The sequence below is a fragment of the Adiantum capillus-veneris genome, chromosome 13, assembly GCF_014529385.1.
Source record: "Adiantum capillus-veneris isolate H3 chromosome 13, ASM1452938v2, whole genome shotgun sequence".
NCBI lineage: Eukaryota > Viridiplantae > Streptophyta > Polypodiopsida > Polypodiales > Pteridaceae > Adiantum > Adiantum capillus-veneris.
Genome location: NC_140943.1, coordinates 130,570,055 through 130,593,948, shown reverse-complemented (window position 1 = coordinate 130,593,948; position 23,894 = coordinate 130,570,055). Strand labels below are relative to the sequence as shown.

At 39.9% G+C, this 23,894-nt stretch overlaps 1 pseudogene; it reads right to left on the bottom strand.

The window, feature by feature from the left end:
* Positions 1-279: 279 nt before the first annotated feature.
* On the bottom strand, positions 280-1,268 carry LOC147444877 (uncharacterized; annotated as a pseudogene).
* Between the last annotated feature and the right edge of the window lie 22,626 nt (positions 1,269-23,894).

Below are 23,894 nucleotides of genomic sequence, written 5' to 3'. Positions count from 1 at the left end.
GAGAGAGAGAGAGAGAGAGAGAGAGAGAGAGAGAGAGAGAGAGAGAGAGAGAGAGAGAGAGAGAGAGAGAGAGAGAGAGAGAGAGAGAGAGAGAGAGAGAAAGAGCTAGTATATAATGAGATATCATGGATGGAGGCTGCTCCTTTCGTACAGAGGTAACTTTTTGCGTGTAAAAATGTGTGTATAACGATCAGGAAGGCAACAATTGTGCATGTGAGAATATTTCCCAAATGCAGGATCAATAGGCTGCCTTCATTTTGGAGGACCTATGCCTTGTTGTCAACAAGCAAATGTAGGAGCAATTAGCTCATGAGCTACCTCTAGAACAATGCTCACTGTTCTGGGTGGCAAGGCCTCCTGCACATCATGGCATTCGGCGCCTTCGCCCACGACCACATTCCTGTCCAACTGTCGAGAAGATATAGCAGCCTCCACTCTTCACCACCTTCAACGGCGTCATGGAGTTCTCTGTCCACGACAACCCAATGTATATGTTGTCTTTGCTATCCTCCAAGTACGATAATTATCTGTTCTGCATTTGCTTCACCTCCAACACGTAGCACCCTTTGATCTGCCCCCCTTGCTTATCTCCCCCTATTCACAACATCTCCCGCAAGTGAACGCCGGCTTCTTCCTCCTCCCACGTCTTTATTGATGGTGGTGCCTCCCCTATGCATATCTCCCACATCTCTTATAGTCATGTGCCACCATATTTGCACGTAAGCAGTGGCTTTCCATATTCGCACGACCACTCCACCATTGACAACGAGTGTAGCAAGCATGCAAGCTGTTGCAATGGCACCAACGCCCGGCTGAGTATTTTGGCTCTGTATACAAAACGTCGCATCTACAATATGTCAACAACAGCATCAATGGAGCAGCGCAAGGGTTTTTTATCAAGTTCAACGATGATCATCACTGCCTTCAATATGCAGCAGATGATCGTTCAACAAATGGAGGTGGTCATTATTCTAATTTCTGATTAACATATAATGGCACAACTTATGCTAAGTCCAACCTCAACAACGCCCCCACTGATCATGTGCCCAAATGGTTATATTGTGAATAACAATAGTGGAAGTGCCTCCCCTATGCATCTCTCCCACATCTCTACTCATGTGCCACCAATATATTTGCACGCAAACAGTGGCTTTCTAGATTCGCACGACCACTCCACCCCTTACAACGAGTGTAGCAAGCATGCAAGCTGTTGCAATGGCGTTGACGCCCCAACTGAGCATGCCGACTCTGTAGACAAAACGTTGCATCTACAATATGTCAACAACATCATCAGTTGAGCAGCAAATGGATTTTTGATCAAGCTCAATCGTCTAGGATCAAGAGCCATGGATGATCATCACCGCCTTCAATATGCAGCAGATGGTCGTCCAACAAATGGAGGTGGTCATAATTATTCTAATTTCTGATCAACATATAATGGCAGAATGCTAAGTCCAACTGCTGATCATGTGCCGGAATGGTTATATTGTGAATAGAAATAGTGGCGCTTATATGTGCCATTTGAATACGGTTACTATTCGGAACAGTGTGCACTGATTGCGAGATATGCACAAAAGAAGTAATTTTTAGCGGATGGAAAGCGAGGGTCTCTCTCCAGATGCAATCACCTATGTATGCATCTTGAAGACATGTGTCTCTACGCAAGAGCTGATGTGGGCACAAAAAAATCACAATTGTATTGTTAGTCAGACGCTATTGATAAAAGATGCCTTGGTCCATACGTATGCCAAACAGTGATTGCAGGATATGCACAACAAGAGCAAGGCTGTTTTCAGCGAATGCAAAGTGAGGGCCTCTATCCATATGAAATCACCGACATGTGCAACTTCAAGGCATGTGGCTCTATGTAGGATGTCGACATGAGCTTTATAATTCACTCTAATATTGTCAGTCTCGGGTTGTTGCAAATAAATGTTGTGCTTCTCAACGCCTTGGTCGATATATATGCCAAATGTGGTGTACTTCAGCGAGCACAGAAAGTGCTTGAGGACATTCTTGTGTGGAGTGTCGTCTGCTAGAGTGCATTGATTATGGGATATGAGCAACAAGAGCAAGACCAAAAATCTCTAAGCTGTTTTTAGCGGATGCAAAGCGATAGCCTCTCTCCTAATTCAATCACATACTCATGCATCTTGAAGGCCTGTGGATCTACGCAAAATGCTGATATGCACATAATAATTCACACTGATAATTTTAGTCAGAGATTTTGAAAAGATGTCATGCTTGGCCATATTTTGATCAATATGTATGTCAAATGGGATGCCCCAAAGACTACGACTTTGTGTATGTGTGCATGTGAGCCATCGGATGAACGATACGACATATTCAACATCAATCGACATGTTTGCAGAAGTCGCAAAATGGATGACAATGGTAGAATGTATATTGGTGGGAAGGTGGCAAAAAAATGTAAGGAAGGTCTAGAAGCGGCTCCATCCAAGATTGTGCGTTGATCCACACGAGCGATACCAAAGGTACACTTATATTCTGTATTTTGATTTCGTTTATGTGATCTCAAAAGTACTTAGATTAAATTATGTATACATTAAAACAATAAATTTACATCATTTTTATTTGAAAGATTGTAGATGAGGGTGACAAAGGCTGAAGAATTTTTGTGATGCCCAACAAAGGGACACATTGACCATACGCCACGGCAAGGCAAAGTGGAATGATACACGTCTTCATAAAACATTGGTAATGAGTTCTTCCTTGTAAAAATGTAGTATTTTCACAATAAGAAAGTCCCTCTAACATTGGAGAAGAAGCATAAGTCCCCCTTCAACACTGAAGGGGATAAAAGTGGCGGGGGAGGGGCACGCTCCCTATGGTATTATTATAAATATGGAGAACGGTGCCAACTCCACACCATACATATGTATGGTTTTTTATTTTTTTTATGGACACAAGCATCGTAAATGCACAAAATGCATCTCATTTTGTTTTTATTATAATGTGGAACTGTTTACATTCATACATCTTTTCATGAAAAATCTCATTTGTGATGCGAGGTCGTAGAGATTCTGGTGAAAGCTTCGAGGAGATATGTTAACTAGCCATCATCACAAACTATGCCATGAGGTAAGAGCCACACCATTATCACTTTTTGGATTCTTACCATGTGCATAGTAAAGCAATCAAGGCAAACTAGTTCTGGCATGATGTTATTTCTTTGGTATAATTTACTGGGACTATTGGCCAGGGGTGCCCTTGGTGTATGACCGGCTTGAATTCACTTGGTAAAATTATTTTTTAGTAGGGGGTACCTTAATGGTATCTAATCCTGGCTTGTTAATTGAATTATATAAGGGTGGATGAATTGACTAGCTATATCCTTGGTATAATTGGCTAGGTTGGAAACCTTGGGTGAATAATGGCTTGAATTCATTGAATAATTCTAAAAAGCCACAAGAGGGTGGTACCTTAATGGTGCCTAACCCTTGTAGTTAAAATGGGCTATGTTCATTTGGTGGGTTTCCTGGCTCTATAAACCCTATCATTTTTTGCTTAACTTCATGGTGGCTCCCTCTTGACAGGTCCGCACTATAGCACCGTCTAAGTGCTATCTCGTTCTCTCTCCTTAGATCTCTCCCTCTCTCTCTCTCCCCTCTCTCTTCCCCTATCTCTGTACTAGGCGGCGCTGCTGTATACCTCGTACCTCTTGATGATGAGCCCACCATACTGTGCTGGAGGAATGTGGAAACTTGCTCCAAACACTATAAAAGGTGAGCTCCCATGCTCACTTAGCATTGGTACTGTATGCTTCTGTGGTGTATGTGTGTACTTGAGAGTTGTTATCTGTACATTGGGATTGTGAGGGTGTTACCTGCAAGTGGTGTTGTGTTAAAGTTGCTGGCTCTATGGAAAATGGCAAGGATAAGCAGGCTATTGTGGAGATAGTTTCTCTGACTCAATCTCGGCTGACCTATGGAATTCATATGGACTACTGTCCGACTATTTGGTTGTGATATGATTCACTTGTTGTTATGGTTATATTCTTCATGCATATGCCAGAATATACATGAATAGAAACTTCTACTGTATCATTTACGGCACTGGTTGTTTTCACCTTATGGGTTTAGGAAAAGATTTTAGTTTATAATTAACTTATCATTGGCATACACATGTGCATCCTTTTGTCTGCAGCTGAGAAATTTCTTTTGAGGTTAGGGATAATCGACAATACATATCTACGGGATTTTTCATAGGCATGTTTTTAGAATAAATTTAAAAGGTGGTACCCTCTTGCAAACAAGGGATAAATGTTGCCTTGAGTTACTGTTTTTGCTAAAATATAATGACAAAAGCTCTTGGGAATGGCCCTATATGATCGGGTTGACTGGGGGTTAACATACGACTTCGTATAATCTGCTATGGTTGGCTAAATATGGTTATTAATGATTGTGAAGAGGGTTATGATTGATTGTGGCTGATTATGGTTAAGGTAATGGCTATGAAAGGTTGAGGATTATGGTCAATATGATTGTAAATGGGCTACTCATGAGGCTGTAAATGGCTGTTTACTGGATCAAAGTTATGGACCATGGCAACTCACTTTCCTAGATTTTTGAACAAAAGTGGAGCTATGGAATATCCCAGCTATATGTTGTATGTTTTAGGGGAGTAGCACTCATACTACTACCTTACATGTGGTTTCAAGTCCGTCTAGGGAGGTGTAGGACTTAATTACTAACATCTTTTTATGTTATATGTGTCTCCAAAGTATAGATTGACTGCACGTATGAGCACTGCCACTGACCCTGAAAAAACAGCGGCAATTAATGCCAAACTATGTAAAATCAAGAAATAGGTATATGTGGCCCACTTCGAGGCTAAATTGCCTCATAAAACTTGTCTCCGGCCTTATCTCATGAGAGCTCGCAAAGCTAAATGGGATCCAAATGTTTTTGTCCCTTGTAACGGAAACCATCGCTGAATATGTAAGTAGCTTCATACTTCTTATTATTTATCTTTGAAAACATTTTAGTTGGGTGACATCTATAACATGTGGGATACCCATGAATCACCTGCATACGGTGCCAATGCTAATTGAAAGTTGTGTTGTTTCCATGGATGTAGGTGAGGGTTACCTTGTCAACTATGGTTTTCAAAGTTCCTTGGAGTGAAGATGGTGGATTTATATGTCTTCAGGCTTTTAACTCTGTTGTACTTATGTATAAAGACCGTTATGTACTATGAATGCAAATTATACCACCTTTTCACTAATATCTCTCTCTCTCTCTCTCTCTCTCTCTCTCTCTCTCTCTTTGTGTATGTGTGTGCGCACACAAAACACGAACGGGTCAGGGGGACACTCTCACACACACTGTCAACACCGCAATAGGGCATAAGAGCAAAATAAGAGAAGATGAGGAGTAACACTTGAAATTGGTGGGTTCACTTGATTCTCACCTCAACAAAACATGTACAACCTTCTCTATGCACAAAAAATGGATTCTCTCTTCTCAGCAAGTGAAAAAACCCCCACAATGACAACACTCAAGCTATTTGTAAAAGTTTTTATTTACATTTTGCAACAACTTGCCTTTTGAGGCTTTGTATGTGCATGGAACCCCCCCCCCCCCCCCCCTCTTGAACACTAGCGGCATTGCTAGTGGGGTTGGGTCCCTCTCAACAAAAATGGGGCCATTGGGCCCATGTGAACCTGCCTTCTAGTGGTGTCACCAATTCCAACCACCACCACTACAGGCCAAAGAATGTCCACCAGATGCCACCAACTACCTGCAAGCGCCCAAGAGCCACCAGAGCAGTGCCATGCACATGAGGGAGGGGAGGGAGCCATAACCAAGCTCCCTTCTCCCTCTTATATATATATATATATATATATATATATATATATATATATATATATATATATATATACTCTTCAATCCTTGGCCCCAAATGTGCATATGGGATAATCTACAGGCCACGTGGAATTCACCGGTTAAACCTCCAACTTAAAAAAAAAACTTTTAAATTTTCAAAACAAACCCCATTTTTATGCCGAATCCTAATAACTTTTTTCTTCCTCAGCTAATGGACATTTTGTAAAACCTAATTGAAAGCCCATGTTTTGGAATTTGATCCCCAATAGCTGACTTACATTTTAGCATTCCCTCAATCTCAAATGAAGGGCTCCAAAAACAAGAGAAGTCATTTGGTTTTCCACTACCGCTGTGGTCTGCTAACTTCATTCTGCCATAATCTGGTGCTTGAAGCTCTAATTGACAATCCATAACTTCTTGTATGCTCCATATGCCATCCATTAGATATTAATTTTTAGGTAAGCCTGAGAAAATCACCAGTGGCATGCTTTCGAAAGCATTCACTATACACCTTAAGACTTAGTCACACTTGTCCATCTTTCCCTTTGTACTTCCATCTTGACCTCTGTAGTCGTGTTTGACAAACGGTATGGACCAACTTGGAGAACACTTTAAAGAAATTTTTTTACACCATTATTTTTTGCACTTTGGACACTTTGAGTAGCCATCTTGATTAGCCCCACAATAGAGCTTCTTGGCCAAGAAAATCTCAAAAGACATATAGGTCTAGATACACCTGTCTGTCCTTGACCTTCATACTTGCCTTTATAGACTGTGTACCTATAGACACCCATAGCTTGGCTTGTGACCTCTTCTAGCTCTGACATATTTTGGATGTAAAATGTGACATTGCCACATATAACTGACTATGTGAAAAATAGAGGTGCTACCAAGTATAATTTTAAGAGCCCCAACATCCATCCTTGTGCTTTGTTTATGGTCACTCCAAATGCGAGCCTTGTTGACCCTCATTTGGTAGGGAAGCCCTTGAGATTTTCCTAAAATGAAATCTATCCTTGTATTTTATTTTCCACTTTAGTCCCTATTTTTCCTTGTTGTGGGGCTCTATATGTGGGTCAAGTAGCTATTTGTTGGGAGTATATACATGGGTCCTCTTGAGTATCTTGTAGGTTCCCTTGACAAAAAGATATTACCATGATTTTGAGGCAACACATAGATGCTCAAAGATATTTTACAAAAATATAGCTTGCTTTGTGGAAAGGAAGTTTTTCTTGGAGGTGACTGTAGGAAAATGTTATCAGTTGCACACGAAGGTAGTCAAGCAAACATTGTGAGTTCTACATTGTTATGTCATTTGTACATTTGGAGACACACTAAAATATTAAGGCTCTCATAGAAAAAAAATTCACATTGGGTTCTTGATATCAATAATGCGAATATATATGATGGGGGAATTGTTGACAATGTTAGTTTTCATGCGAGTGCTTTACTTCAAATTAACCATTTTTCAAATCTTATTGAGACCATCTATGGAGATATCTATCAAGTACAAGATCATGTAGACTTCTTCAAAGATAGGGGAGTTCTTACACCTTGCAACATGGGATATTGATGTGGTCACTGATTATGCTATGCAAGATGAATAGACATTATAGTGAGTATTTGAGTACAAATTCACTTTGTGAATTAGAAGAGAACAATGTTTTATAAACAATTAAATTTTTGAATTGCATGGATCTAGGTGGAGCCTATCCACCACATGAATTATGTTTGAAAGAGAATTCTCTTGTCATGTTTCCATACAACATGAATTGAAGATGAGGGTTTTTAATGATACAAATTCTAATATGCAAGCAGTTTCATTGAAGAGTCATGGAATCAAAGTAACCATAGGTTCAAAATTTATAGAGTGTTCCATATAATCAAAGTTGATCTTCTCAAGAATTCTGAACATTGGAAGTAGCACCATTGTTATTGCTACCTCTTCTTTGTGTAGCAAAAAAAGCCTGATCAATAGCACGTTGCTTAGCACTATTTTCCTTGACATAGCCTCTTGTAACAAAAAACCAACCAACCCATCGTATTTTATTGCATTATCATTTCCCTATTCAAAAAGCCTCAGAGTTGAAGCAAAATTCTGACATGAATCTGGTAATGCACCTAGAACGGATCACACGAGTGAATGATCGTGAATGACTTCACATGCAACAATAAGTTTCTCATCGATCTCTTTAATTGTAGAAAGAAAAAGATCAATTTCATCTTCCTGCTGCATGATCTTGGACTCTAGCTATTTGCGTAGATATGCTATTTTTGCCTTATTGGTACCTACATACATTCTAGCTAGAATGTCCAAAGCCCATTTTACTATTTTTGGTGACCAAATGTGAGAAGTAATGGTGTGCTTGATAGAAAATGCAATCAAAGCATACGCTTATGCATCTCTAATATCCCAATGAGCCTACTCAGCAATAGGTAAAACAACACGAGAAATAGGGTAGAACTGCTAGAACCTACAATATCCTCTATAGAGCCCAAATGCACTTGAATCAATAGAACCTGGGTGTACATCAAAACCCTAAAAATATACCATTTTTTTTTGAAAAAAGTACAGGTTGCATAATGTAACTGCTGTCATCAAGAGATAATATCTTGAAAACATCATTGCTCTTAGTGGCCATAATGAAAGATTGGACTAGATACTCAAGTTGAAGGGAAACTATTCGTGCTATATAGCACAAGCCAAAGTAGAATGCCAAAGACCTATTATGCAAAAAAATGTAACTATAAAAATTATGCACAAAAGGACAAAATTGCAAATGTAGTACTTGTTGTAGTGGAAAAGGAGACTGAAATGAAGCAAATCACAAATAGTAATAGTTATAGCACCATACTTGAGATTCATCTAATAAGTGTATTGGTGGATGCTCCTTGTGATGTTTGTTCGCATTATTCCATCAAAAAATTTCCTTCTTGTTTGGAGACACCCTATTATGCTCAACCCAAAATTTGACAACCCTCTCTTTCACTTCTTGGGACAGCCTATCATTTATGGATTGTCTCTTGCACAAGTTCAATGGAAAACTGCTTAAAAATTCCTTGTCATCATCAACTCTATGCATAGCAGCATAAAGGTTCCTTGGATGAACATCAAACAAGCTTGATATTTTAATCTAATTGATGCCTTTAATATTGGCATACATTAGGCCTTTAACAAATATGGGTAGTGCTTTGAGCTTCAAAAATAGCTTGTCATTTGACTTTGCAATTTTTAGCACCTCTAGAGAGGTTCTAAGTGCACAAACAAGACTAAGAGAATGTTCATGGAGTTTATCATGAGTCTAGTGCACAATATGCTTGTCATCGACCACTTCTTGTATTACGTCCTTTTGGTTGTCTTTGTTGAACACACATCTTTGATAGAATACATTGAATAATCTTCTTTGAAGTGATTCTTTTCCCAGCTTCATTGTCCTCCCCTTCAATGTCTCGTTCAAAGTGTAGACCTGTACTCCTTGTACCCTCCTCCCGCTTCTCAGCACCTTGACATTTTTGAAACTCTCTCTTCTTCTTCATAGCTTCATATTTTCTTACTACACTAGTTTCATCCGCATCAAGGTTTTTCCTCCTCTTTGAATTGATATAAAGCTAAAAAACAACAACACATGTTTGGAAACAATAGGCTCAAAAGAACTTTTGGAAGCGTAACCTCAAAAACCTTCACTTAAATGTATAAATCATTCAATGTTCTCTTCAAGAAAAACACTCCCAAACTACCATGTTGATGATTAGCACACTACATGAAGTAATTCATCCCTTTCAATTGCATCCCTTGCCAAGGATTCAATAGTTGCTCAAAGGTAACATGGTAACCCAAAAAAGCTTGCCCGGATTTTTGTTTTTCTTGACCCGCCCGCCAAGCAACATTGCTTTATTGGCGGACCCGTCACGAATATTAAAAAGCTCAGTGGGCCTGCAACTTAATAATAAGGCAAGCCCGCCCAAGCCCACGGGATGGCATTTTTTGAGCCTTGGGGGGAGGGAGAGAGAGAGAGAGAGAGAGAGAGAGAGAGAGAGAGAGAGAGAGAGAGAGAGAGAGAGAGACGACCTTTGCAAATACATCAAGAGGAGAGAGGGGGTCATGTGGGAGCGTGCTCTGCTCTGTGTCAGAATGTGCGACAATAGCAGAGTATCTAACCACACGACTTGTGTACTTATGTTGTGTGTGCGTTGTGTAGTAGCGTGCTTTGTGTTGTATTGTACGACAATAACAAGGTACCTTACAACACAACATGGGTGTGTGTGTTATCTTTTCTATGGAACACTACTTACCATGAGGGCATCACCTCAATAAAGCGAGGAACATGATGTCCTTGTGGTAAGTATTAGCTCAACATATGGGTACTACATCGGTAATGCAACAATATTAGTATCATTACAGTGAGTCAACTTCCCATCCTCATGCAAAAGAAACATATGGGAATCAACCGGTAATGTGACCATATAAAGTTTGTATAAGAGAGAGGAGAAGGGACATACATCACCTGAAGGGAGGAAATGGCCCATTCTTGCTTGACAGAGTGCTCTTACAATCATCACCATGCAAAAATAGCAAGCATCACTAAAATAGCCCCTCGAGCTCCTCACCTGGATCTCACAGATTTCGACCGTGCAAAAATCCCTCAAAGTGATAAAAAAATGTTTATTTTATAAGAGTTATCGGTTCGTTTTTTAGCAACTTGACGAGCTCCAAACACTTGTCCATCCTTTCTAGCAAATTTTCATGGGAACTTCACTTTGTGTGTGATGGTGCCGACTTGGTCAACACTTCCTTTCTCTCTCTCTTTTTGCACGTGGAATGGGGCTCCTCTCCATCGGGGAGGGCCTTTGCCTTCAAAAAAAGATCGAGCCCTTTGAGGTGCAAGAACAATCCCCATGGGTATTCCACATCATCACCTTCACACATTGCCGCTCGACAACAAGGCTACGATTGACATTGAGCAGCGTGCATCATCGCCAAAATCCTCCAAGGAGCACCCAATAGGGCCGCTGCCTGCCCGTGCACAACGCTCAATAGAGCACCGTCATAACTCGCATGGAGAGGGAGCTCTCTTCCCATCTCTTCTCATGCCCACCATTAAGCCATGTTATACCCTATATAAGATGCAATGTTTGGCTTCATCTTTGCACTCAAGATCAATGCCCTCACCATGTGGCAGCCCTGCAGCACACCATCTCCAAAAGGCTTATAAAACTTCCCCGAGGCCTCCTAAAAAACCCTCTTTTGCACCAACTTAGCAATGCTCTCATTTCTTGCATGGATGTCCAGTGGGCATTTTGCAAAGCCCAAGAAAATGTTTGCATTGTCGACCTCAAACCCTTGAGAACCTTGCTGAATTCCCTTTTTCTTGAGGCCACAAACCGAGGCACTAAAAATAAGGAAACACATCTATCCACACCCCACCGCTGATTGCTTGAGCTTCAACTTGGCGTATTTGGTTTCTCGAGAATTCGATTGACAAGCTAAAACTTCCTATGGCCTTCTCATGCCGCATAACATCCTTACAGACACTGACAAGGCTGTTTTTTTTTTTTTTGATGGCATGGCTACCGGTGCAGTCAAACTGGTACATAACTAGCCCCCAATAAAACTTCAATCGTTCATATCTTGGCTGTTTGAAGTCTGATTGTCAATCCAAAAGGACCAACATGCACTATAAGACAAGCATTTTAGACCCATTCATTCACTTCCACTCTAATCTAGAGATTAATCAATGTATTTGAAAATGAAAGTATTTGACCTCAAAACAATGTATCAAGATTAGCCCCATATCATAAACTAACACTGTATCACATCACTTTGCCCATACGAGACTTATGCAAAAAACCATAACACAAAAAGCAAGCCACCTTATATATATTTTCCCGTACATTTTGGGTTGACTAATAGTGGGACGCATGTCTAACCTCACCATCCTATCTTATTGCAGTATTAGAGAGAACCACAATTAATTTGTCAAACCATGGGATGAAGCTGACTCGACCAGTGCATAGAGGCTACAAGAGGTTGTCAATCTCTTGGAAAAAAAACTAACAACTTGCATCTAACTCAGGCTACACTCAAGTGACTGAAATCACCAAAAGCCAATAGCTCATCGGCAAGCAAATCACATCCGCCGCATGGTCATTCCTTTAGTGGGCAGTTTGAGTGCCTCTGCCACTATTTCTTTTGTAATTACAACCTCGACCTTGTTCCCTTGGGTGTCTGATATTTGGGCGGTTCTGTTTTCTTTAATGGTGGACAAAAGCTCGTAAGCTTTCTAAAAGTCCACTCCGCAAGGCTCTTGTTCATAGAAATGTTGTAGCCCCAAACTGTGGTTAGCTTCTTTGGTTTCTAGCTTTGCAGCTACATCGTAGACCTCTTTAGGCAAGAGTTGCAACTCCACCCGATGCCCTTCTTCACTCTTGAACCTGCTAGTGAAGACCGTGGTGTGGTATTCTTCTGCTGTTGTTTAGAAAGATAGGATGCTTTTGCCGCCATGACTGACTCGGGGTCCAGTTGATATGCAGGTAATTGTTGTAGTTTCTCTTTTTGGTTTAGCTTCTTCTTGGCCTTCTCCGCGGCTTGCATTGCTCCTATTCAGTGAATAGAGTGCAAAGTTAGCAGAGTTGTTAGATTTTTCTTTGGAATGTCCTTCTAAACTGAAATGCTGATAATCTGGTCCAAATTGCTTCAAATCAATTTTTAAACAAGCAAAGATGCATAAAATCATGCAAGGAACAAAACTGTATGGTCAAAACAAAAATCTACAACCAAAGTAAATAATCGTGATTATTTACAACTGAGAAAAATTTTCAACTTTTTGCAAACTTGGAGTTACAGGCTTAAAGTATATGCCAAATACATGCTCCGAGTGAAGTATGAGCTCATTTGGATGCACGGGTTGAAAATGGTACCAAATTTTGGCTTTATGTCTCTGAAACAGTAGATATGAAGGAAATTTGAGATTTTGAACTCCACATTGATGCAAAATTGGCTAGTGGGCTTAACACAACATACTTTGAATGTATGATGAAAAAATATCCAAATTCTCCAATTTTGACCAAAAAGTAAATAATCGCGATTATTAACTTTTCTTCCAAAATTGATATTTTTTGGCATAAATTGGTCCTAGGCATGGTATAGACCTTGGGTATGAGATATGAGGTGATTTGGATCAAGAAAAGTTGTTAATAACCCAGATTTTGGCTTGCAAGGACTTCTTTGCGTTTTTTTTGGCAATTTTACAAGTAATGGGTGGTCATTTTGGCTTATACTTGATTTTGGCATGTAATAGGTGTGTACACATGATGGGTGAGGTGATTTGATAATTTCCAAGTACAATTGATGCAAAAGTAACTAATCGCGATTATTTACAACAGTGACAAAAACTTTGCAAATCTCACAAATTTTGACCTAAACATGTTTCATACACCTAATACAAGTCCTAAATTGGATTTGGTTAAGTTTGGTCATGCCGACATCACTTTGTGCTCTGTCGACTCTGAAATCACCGGTTTTTGTGATTACTTTGTCTATTGGGTTGGTTGGTCACCTTTGAGGCTTTGGACTTGTCCATAACATAGTTGTGAAGCTACCTGTCCAATTCTGGCTCATTTGTAGTCAGTTTGGCCTTGTATGTCGAATTTGACGCTTTATAACCTTCGAGCCGTTTTCTGCTTTTTGAGGGATTTTCTTGATGGATTTCACCAAACCAATCATATACATCGTATATGGACCTCATTAGCAAGCCATCTGTGGAGTTAGGTCGGAATTATGGCATTTGCCAAAAACCCTAACTTTTCTACTGGGGACCCCCTTGACCCCAGTCGAATGGTCATCTGATGGTATAGAAAGGTTCTATTATGTTAGGGCATGCTATGGTTCAAATCCTGTTGATTTGGTCAAGTTGGCAGGCTGCTATGGTCAGTTTTAGGTCGTAGGTCTTCATGCACTGCTCGGTTTCTAGGTTTTTTCTAAGGCTTTAGACTAGCTACCGGCTGTACGAAATGGATCATTATCGAGTAAAGAACTTACCCCTCATGTTTCGTGTGAGACGGCGCTGAAAAAGGTCAACTGTGGGCTCCGGAAATGACGTGCGAAAGAAGCCGAAAACTCTCTCTGCAAAGGCTCCAAGTGGAAATGAGGTGGTTTTAGCCTACCCTGGATATCTATACCTGGACTTCCCAAACCAAAATTTTCCAGATTCCCTCGTTAGTCCTACTAGGCCGTGAAATCTATGTTAGACTCAAAAATTTCCCTGATCGGATTCCTGTAGCTCATTCTGCAAGAATTTTGCAAAAGTAGGCTTGGCCGCCTAATTTAGGCTTCCCACTTCCGTCTTCTAATTTTGTTGAAACCTTTTGTGCTTGTGCGCCTTGTCCTTCTGATCACCATTATGTCTTCAATTTTTCCATCTGAGCTTTCTTGCTATTTATTATTAATTTTGACCTGTTTATTTAAAAAAATCAAAGAAGATAGCAAAATTCTCTAAAAAAGTAAAGTAAAAATCCAATTAAAAAATCACTTGAAAAACACAGTTTTATTGTTTTTTGTTGGGTTTCTCCATTTTTAATCCTCCTTATCAACAAAAATGATGAAAAATACTCAAAAAGGGACTATTTTTGATGATTTTCTGATAGTATATACACTATTTACACTCATCGGGAAGATATTATCGATGAATTTTCCCTTGTCGATGAATTATAAGGGCATTATTAGGTAATTTTGCAAAAATCACACGTTAACATGGAACTTTTTCCTCCCTCTTCAAACATTGCCCTTGATTACTTAGTACTTAGTGCCCTTCCACCCCTCCTAGATGGCGTACTCCGGGACGACTGCGTGCATGGGTTGAACAATTGTGTCTATGCATCACCGTGATTGGATCTACCATGATATGAATATCAATGCAATTCAAACCAATATCCTGTGCAAGAGCCGGGTCTTGAGTAAATAACTCAAGGGTTTCCGATGTCGAGGTTTGCTGCGGATGTCTTTTAAAGAGCAAATCCTGTAGCTTTTGTGCTCTCTGTTTGATTGTACCATCAGGGTGTTTTAGCACGCTGATTGCTTGAGCTATTGGTAGCACGTTAGACTGTTGTTAAGCTTTTTCGCGCCATTGGTAGCTCGGTCGACTTGGTGCTGCATGGTGTGTTGGAGTCTGTTGAGACTTATTTCACCACTGCTTGATTGGTTTTGTGGGATGTGGAGAAGATAAGTGCTCTTTTTTCCTCCAAACCCTTTTTCTGTTAGGTTCCTTGCTCGTAGATGCTCGATTCTGTGTTCGAATCCTTGGAACTGTCTTATGTTTCTTCGGTGAAATTTTAGGTACCCAGATCTGATTTGGTTTATCCTTAAGTTGTGCTTTTGGTACCCAAATTTGCCTGACTCCTTGCATGCTACTTGTAGCATTTGTTTGTCGTGGAGATGGAGAAGATTTGCTTCGTGAATTGGTCTTCTGATTGCATCTTTTCCATTCCTCCTTGCTTGGTGCAACTAGAACAATGAGTTGCCCTCCTTTAGGTGATAGCTTTAGCTGATTCATATCCCAATCTGGTACTGCTTTGTATGTACGCATCCAAGGAATGCCAAGAACCATCGTCTCATTCATGTGTTCATCTGGCAAGCATACAAACTGATGCAGACATGAATATCCATGTACTACCACGTTCAAGTTGACTATTCCCAATGTTGGAGTTGGATTCTTGTTGCATTCTTTGATTTTCGTTATTCTTGCGGTCAATGCTTGACTTGTTGCCTTCTTGTATGTGAAATAACTGACTGCATTCACTCTAGCTCCTGTGTCTACCGAAGCATTGGTGCTATGATTGTTGAGCTGTACTTTGATGCGCAGATCCATTCCATCTCACTAGTCGTCATCTGTTGAAACTGCGTCTTTAGGTAATCCCCATTGTCGATCATCTATTTCCAAAGTGTTGATGGGAATCGGTATCTGTTGATTCTTGAGAGCAGCTTTACGCTTGAGTACCTGAAGTCTAGCTTCCTCTTGGGCTTCATCAATAATCTGTTGTCGCTTCATCTTCCTTTGTTTGGTTGCATGCATTCTCTCTATCAATTCATTGGTTAGTGGCAAATTGTATTTCTTTAAATGACATCCACTAATCCAATTAGCCATTGGTTCACCATCTAAGATGGACAATTTTACTGCTCCACTTGGAGATACATATTCAATGATAAATGGTCCCTTTCCCTTTTTATTAAACTTGGGAATGTGTTGCTTAAGGGAATAGACTAGAACTAAGTCCCCTTTTCTAAAGATTTTGGTGATTAAGTGGGAATCAAAAAACTGTTTTTGTTTCCGCTTTTGTGCATAAATATGAGCTACAATAGTTAGCCTTTGCTCGTTTAGCTTTTTCAAATCTTCAAGTCTTTCTGACAATTCATGTCCAGTCCACTCAAGAGTCTGTGCTACCCTTAATGTTGTCAATAGAAATTCTATTGGCAGTATGGCATCAAGACCATAAACAAGGTTAAAGGGTGTAGCATTTAGAGCTGTTTTGAACGAAACTCGATAAGCCCATAGAGCAGCATGGAGATTCATTTCCCAGTCTGTCCTCTCTGAACTAACCACTTTGGTCAGTACCAAGTTAAGAATTTTATTTGTATGCTCAGCTTGTTCGTTTGCTTGTGGGTGATAGGGACCTGATTTGTTATGGATAACCATAAACTCATTAAGCAAATACTCTATTACCTCGTTGAGAAAATGAGTTCCCCGATCACTGAAAATCTCTATTGGTAGTCCATATCTAGTGAATACATACTCATATAAGAATGCAACAGTGGTTCTGACATTATCTTTTGAGTCGCTTTAGCCTCGGTCCACTTGGTCAAATAGTCCATAGCTACAATGATATATTGAGCTTGGGTTCTATAAGCAGGTGGCTGTATTGGTCCAACAAAATCTATACCCCACTTTGTGAAGGCTCTAGCCCCCATCATTGGTCTTAAGGGCATGCTATCTACTCGTGTTGGCATTTTTGCTCGTTGACAAGCATCACACCTCCGAACATATTCTTTTGCATCTGCAAAAAGTTTTGGCTACCATATGCCTGCCATCAAGATTGCTCTTGCGGTGGTCTCACTAGAAAAGTGACCTCTAGCTAATCCAACATGTGCTTGTTCTATAATCAAAATATACTCATGTTCATTTGCACAAAGACGCAAATGTTGATCTTTACCTCTCCGATACAATTGGTTCCCAATAAGAGCATAGTCTCTTGCTTCAATTTCAATTGCTCTTTGATGGCGTTTACTCATTTCCTTAGGAAATGTTCGGCTCGATAAGTAAGTAACCAGATAATTACTCCACTTAGAAACATGTGACATTTGAAACAATGTTACATGAGGAATGGGTGGTTGTTTTTGACATTGAGGGCAATCTTTTACAAAAGATCTAACATCTCTCCTCATAGTCGGACAAAATACTCCAGATCTTAAGATTTATTGGATAACTTGGTCTTCCGCAAAGTAAAGTCCTACTATGGTAACATGTGCTTGACTTAGGTATTGATCCTTTTATTCAGGGTTAATGCATAAAAGCAATATCCCGTCTCGATTTCTCTTATATAGCCTTCCAACTAGTAATTGATACATAGCCAAATGCTCGATTAAATCAATTGTGATAGGAAGTGGTGAATCCACTTGAGCTATTGTTATCAATGACATAATATTTTCCGACCATCTAGGTATCATTTCCACGGAGAACAAATAGGCATCTGGTAGATCATCGTCTACCCCTTTAGGCGATTCCCCTGAAACAATCCTTGACAAATGATCTGCTCGTTGATGTGTAGTGCCTTTTTTTACAACCACAGTGAAATCAAATTCGAGAAGAATGATGAGCCATCTCACTATTCTCCCTGTGCTGCATGGCTTGTTGACCAAATATAACAAAGCTTGGTGGTCCACAAAGAACACAAACTTGTTGGCTAATAGGCAATGTCTATACTTTTTAACAGCTTAGATCATTCCTAGTCCTTCTCTTTCAGTGGTGGTGTAATTCTTTTTTGCCATGTTCAATTGTCGGCTAGCATAAGAAATAGAAAAGTCAAATTTTCCATCTCCTGGTTGGGCTAGTATACAACCAATAGCAAAGTTTGAAGCATCTACATGTACATGGAATACCTTATCCCAATCGAGTGCTTTCAATATTGGAGCTGAGGTGAGAGCTTGCTTAAGCTTCATGAAGGATTCTTCACATGCCTCAGTCCATTCAAAGTGCGTAATCAAGCTATACATGGGTTTTGCAATTATAGTGTACATGTAGATGAACCGTCGGTAATATCCACAATGTCCCATGAAGGCTTGTATCCCCTTGACTATTGTTGGTCTAGGCAAATCAGCAATGACATGAATCTTTTCAATATCGGTCTCTATGCCATTTTTAGACACTATATGCCCAAGAATTTTTCCTTGTCTTCCCATGAATGTGCAATTTTCAGGATTTAAGCAAATCCTATAAAGTATACATTTCTCGAATACCTTTTTGAGATGTTCAAAATGATCAGCTCGGATTGACGAATGTACGCATAGATCATCCATGTATACTTCCAAGAATTTCCGAAGATACTCTTTGAAAGCATGGCTCATCAATCTCTGAAATGTGGCTGGAGCATTAGTTAACCCAAACGGCAAAACCCGATAGGAAAATATACCCCATTCTATTGCAAAAGCTGTTTTATGCTGATCTTTTGGGTCAAAAGTTGATTGTATCCTGAAAAACCATCTACGAAGCTGTATGCTTCTTTTCTTGCCACTCGTTCTAAAACATGCTCAGTTACTGGAAGAGGAAAGTTTTCTCTGATGGTAGCTGCATTCACTTTTTTGAGATTAACACACACTTGTAATTTTCCATTCTTCTTAGGTACTACCACAATTGCAGACACCCAATCTGTGTGTTCAATTTTGTAAATGAATTCAACTTCCTTCAGTTTTTTGATCTCTTCTTTGATCTTTCAAGCAAATGTTTCATTATAAGTGTATGGTCTCTGTCTACTTGGTTTTGCATCTTCTCTCATGGGTATGGTATGCTGACAGATTTCTAGATCAACACCCTTGAGATCCTTGTAAGACCAAGCAAAGATATCTCGGTATTCCTTTAACAAGCTTAGCAAAAGCTTTCCTTCTTCTTCTGTTAGGTCATTTGCAATGTAAGCTGGTCTAGGCTCTTCTCTTGGTTCATCCAAGTCTACCCTTTTAGCGTTTTCAGGTCCTTCGTAAGACTTGCCTTGTTTCCGTAGTTCCCTAATAGGTTGTTTGATTATGATTTTTCGATCTTGGAGAGTATACTTTTTGTAGTGGGATGGAACATGCATTACATCCTTACCATCCTCTTCCGTGGTTTCCATTTCGATTGTGTATATCTCCTTTAGAGCTTTTTTCAACTCTTGATATTTCTTTTTCCGCTTGACTCTGGTCATGAGTGGTTTTTTATCCTGAGATTTTTCATGAGTACCCTTCCTTGATTTTATCGATGTCTGAGACATGTCTGAGTTTCTGTTTGAAAAATATCTGCCCGTTATTTTTTCCTTGGCACAATCATTAGCATCTATCTGCATCAAGAATTGTGTTTTACTCGAGACTGATGGCATAGGTCGTGTTTTCACAATTTTGGTGTCTCTCTTCTTCTATACCATTTTTGTCTTCTTGATTTCTGGTTTGGAAAGCAAAAAACTTTTCCTCCCCTCCCTTTAACAGTAACTGAGCTCTCGTATGCTCTTTTTCTGACCCCGAATCTTGTGAGGTAGCTGAGTGTTAATCTAACTCATCAGTTGCATTGTAATAGAGGTCAGAAAAGACTTGTTGAGCTTTCATCAAGTCCTTTGTTTCCTCATCTTTGTTTTTAATGTTAATGACTGACATCATTTGGATGGTAATTATGTCGTAACCATCCTCATTGCAAAATTGAGTAGGCATAGACGTATTCACACATACATCCATTGTCGCTAAAATTTGAGTCCACTCAAATGGTTCAAATAAATGCTCTGGAAAGGGTTCAGTTATGTAGGCTTCGTCTGTACAGTCCCTTTCTAGGATACATTCCTCTCGTATTAAGCTTCCATTTTCTGAAGCTCTACAAATCCAAATAGGAGTGTCTTTGTTTAACCAAGATGGGAGTTTAGTTTCAGCTGAAGAGACTGAATCAAACTCTTGGATGGGTGTTTTCAAGACATCTCTATAGGCATGATCTCTTAGATTGACTCTTGTGATAGATCCCACCTGCTTCAAGTACAGATAGTTGTTTTCCCAATCTTGGATAAGTTGTACCTGTCGCATGAAAGGTCTTCCCAATATGATTTCATAGTTGAGTTTTTTCCCAAAGTCTACTATGGCAAAAGTGTGTTGGTATTCAATTCCACAGGAGTTGACTATCACTTTTTCTAGTAACCCTAGTGGTCTTACAATGTGTCCATCAGCCAACTGCAATTTCATTTGTGTTTGTCTAATGGCTGGCTGTCCCCAAGATTCCCATATTGCTTTAGTGGCTATGGCTATGCCAGCCCCACTATCCAGTATTGCCATGGTTTCAATGTCATTATATTTCACTGGGAGGGTAGTGTTTTCTTCTTCCCCTTTATAATATTCTTCGACCTTGTTCATAGGAACTGATCGAATCTCTTTTTTTGCCATTTAATTTTTTTATTTTTTCCAAATTCTTAGAGATTAACCCCGTTATCCCCACGTTCTCTAGGATTTTCTGTAAATTGTCCCATAAGTATGGCTTGAGTTTCAACAGTTCTTCCAAAGTAAGAGTGCATTGGATAGGTGTAGACATGATTGAATGAATGCTATCTACTTCTAGGGTCTATTTGGCTCTTTCTACTTGAGTGGTCTTGCAAATGATGGATTCATCTTCATTATCTCCCAAGTAAGAAGGTAATGTCTTTAATTTTACTGGTTTAGATATTCCTGAAGCCTTCGATCCGCAATCCCTGTACAAGGATTGTAAATCCATGTTCATATCAGATGGTAGGTTATCTCACCAAACTTCCTCTATAGGAGCTGAACTTAAAGTTAGGCTCCCATCATTGATCTCTCTTACTTTTTCCCATAAGTGTCCTAGCCCGTCTTCCTCTACGAATGAAATTCCGTCTATGGCTTCTTCGCTGTCCTGCACTATGAGCTCTGGTCCATTTGTTTCAAGGTGGGGTTCTGCACCACATTGGATTTTGCTTTCGTTTCTTCTACCGCAAGCTCTTCTGGTTTTTCAATACTTTCAAGCTTGGGTTTTTGTTTATCCAGCATTTCTTGCGTGATTCTTACCAAGTTTTGATAAGCTTCCAGCTTCGCTACTTCCATATATCTGGAGATGGAGAGTTTTTCCATTTGTTTTTCATGTTTTGGTCTGCTTTAAGTCCTGCTTGGTAGGCTTCCAAGGCAGCATTAATAGGCTCAAAAATTTTATCAACCAGTATGGATCCTCCAGATTTCATGGTTGTTTCCTTGAATTCACTGCCAGTTTCTTTCAACTTGCCCTGGGCTAGCATTTTTGCTTTCTCTTCCTTTTCAACCCGTTGTTTTTGTTTTCTCATCTCATATCTTTTGCTTCTACTCCTTTTGATTCTTTGAGAAGAAACTTTCGTGTTCTCAGAATCATTAGAGGAATTGTGTTTCTTTTTCTTTGTCTGGGCTCTAGTGATTACCTTGATTGGAACAATTGGTTCACTCTCTCATGAGCTACTACGCATCACTTGGACTACGTTTACAACAATTTTTTCCTGGTTCAAAGGATTCTTAGGACAATCTTGCGGAAAGTGTTTTCCCTTTTTGCAACATTGTATGCAGTAGGCTTCAATTGCTTTGAGGTTTTTGTCAGGCTCTGGACATTCGTTCTTCCAATGGTCATCATCACCATAGTTACAACAGTTTCCTATTCCGGGCTTCATCATGGGTCTTCCCATGGGAGGTCTGACACCTTGATTAGCTACATAATACATTGGTGCAAGCTCTAGTGGAGCATAAGTCATGGTTTCTTCCATTGGTGGTGGATATGGACTATACCATTCTCCCTCTATCATTATTGTAGATGGACTATGCTCTGCATAGGGTGTAACATGCACTAATGCTTGTTCATCTATGACTCATTCTGAGTGCATGTACTTTACAGGCACCGCATTATGTCTTGGATATGGAGGTTGTTGTCCCAACACTGGTTGAGGTCTTTTCATACCCATTGGTGGTCTTTGAGCCTTGGCCATATTAGGATGATATCTGTACATGGGTTGTCCTTGGGGCCTCACGGGCACATACTGAACATTCCCATCATACTTTGGTATGAAGTAGCACTCGTGGGTCTCATGGTTGGTCCATTTACACTCTATTGACACAATTTTGTGGCCTAATTGGTTGTCCCTGTGGAGGTATCCCTTGTCCTGGTCCTCTCATAGGTGCTTTTTGCATATTGTTCATCATGTCATTCATCCTTTTTAGCATATCTTCGATGGATGAGAGTGGTGCCGTAGCAACCGTTCCCACTTGTGCTAGTTTTGTGGATGATGTCTTCTCGCTTTGGTTATCCTTAGGGACATCCTCTTCATTGAAGATCTCACAATTGTCTCCTAGGTCAATAGCATCAAACACACACGCTTCTAGGGTTGTATGCTTTTTATTGTAGAGTATAGCATGAAGTTCTTTGTTTAATAGTCCCTCGAAAAACAAGGATAAAAATCATTCTCCTGCAGGTATCTCCATCTCTGGGCATGTGGCATTGTATTGTTTCATTTGAGTTGCACAATCCCTAACAGACTCACCATGTTTCTGTTTAAAGCTGTAGATTTGAGCTACCGTATTATGTTTAATCCCCGTTTTAGAACAAGCAGCTACAAATCCTTGAGCTAATGTGTTCAAGTCCATGATTGATCTTGGTGGAATGTTTTGGAACGATGTCAAAGCTTTTCCTTCTAATGTCATTCCAAACCCCTTGAATTGAGTATGGAAATTGAATATACGCTCTGCTCTTAGAACTTGCTTAAAGCTTGCTAAGTGGTCATAGGGATCCCTTGATCCACTGTATTTTTTAACCCATTTTTGAAAATCAGCTGGTCTGACACATCTATTTGGTTCAACTCCAGGTCTTCTGAGAGTTGGTCCTGTTCCGAGTCCTTCAAACCAGTCTGTCGAAAATAGTGACTCATGTAGCCCTGGATTGGCCTTAGTGTCACCCGGTTTTCTACGTGATGAGGTGGTTTATGGTTTCTTTACATTACTCTCAAATGATCTCTCACGATGTTCGTCTCTTGGAGTGGTTTCTGGTCCTTGACACAATATCCAATCCCATATGGAATACCCCTGGTATTTGGTTTGCTCTACCTCCTCAGGAGTCATCATAACAAAGTTGTTGTTATAAAAATCCCTAAATAGGTAAGTTGGTAGATCCGCAGATCCCTTATCTTTGATCTTGAAGATATAGATGATCTTCATGGCCGTTAATTATCTTGGTCTAGCATGAGAAGTCTACAAAAGATCTTTTATGTTTCTATCTTCCCAACAATAGACTCCGATCCTAGGATTATCCGTACTAAGCCGTTTCAAAGGCTTCAAATCTACTTGATCGTATTCCTCGAATTCCAAGGTTGGGGATCCTTCTTTTGCTGACATATCTGAGATTATAGTGTTTACTTCTAATCCCCATTTGTCTACCACATCAGGATTTTCAACTTGTACATATTGAGTTCCGTTTCGATCCATGTACATTTTTCCTTGTTTGTTTGCCCTAACCTCTTCTTCGAACTCAATACCATGGTCATCAATGCGAATAGCATACTCTTCGTTAGGATCCAAGTAAACCTGGGCTCCATGACGGTTAGTCTTGTAAAAAGAGAGTGTATGCTTATAGCGCATTGTCGTTCTGGTTTTCGAGTGAGTCGAGTAAGAAGACATTTCGGATGTTGAATCTGAAAAAGTGTCCGAGACTTCTTCAGGAATTGTGTGCAAGGAATTGCCTTGATTTACGCTTTCTTCGGTGGATACTCTACTGCTGGTTTCTCCGAATAGGCCTTGATTTCCTAGTACACGACCAGATC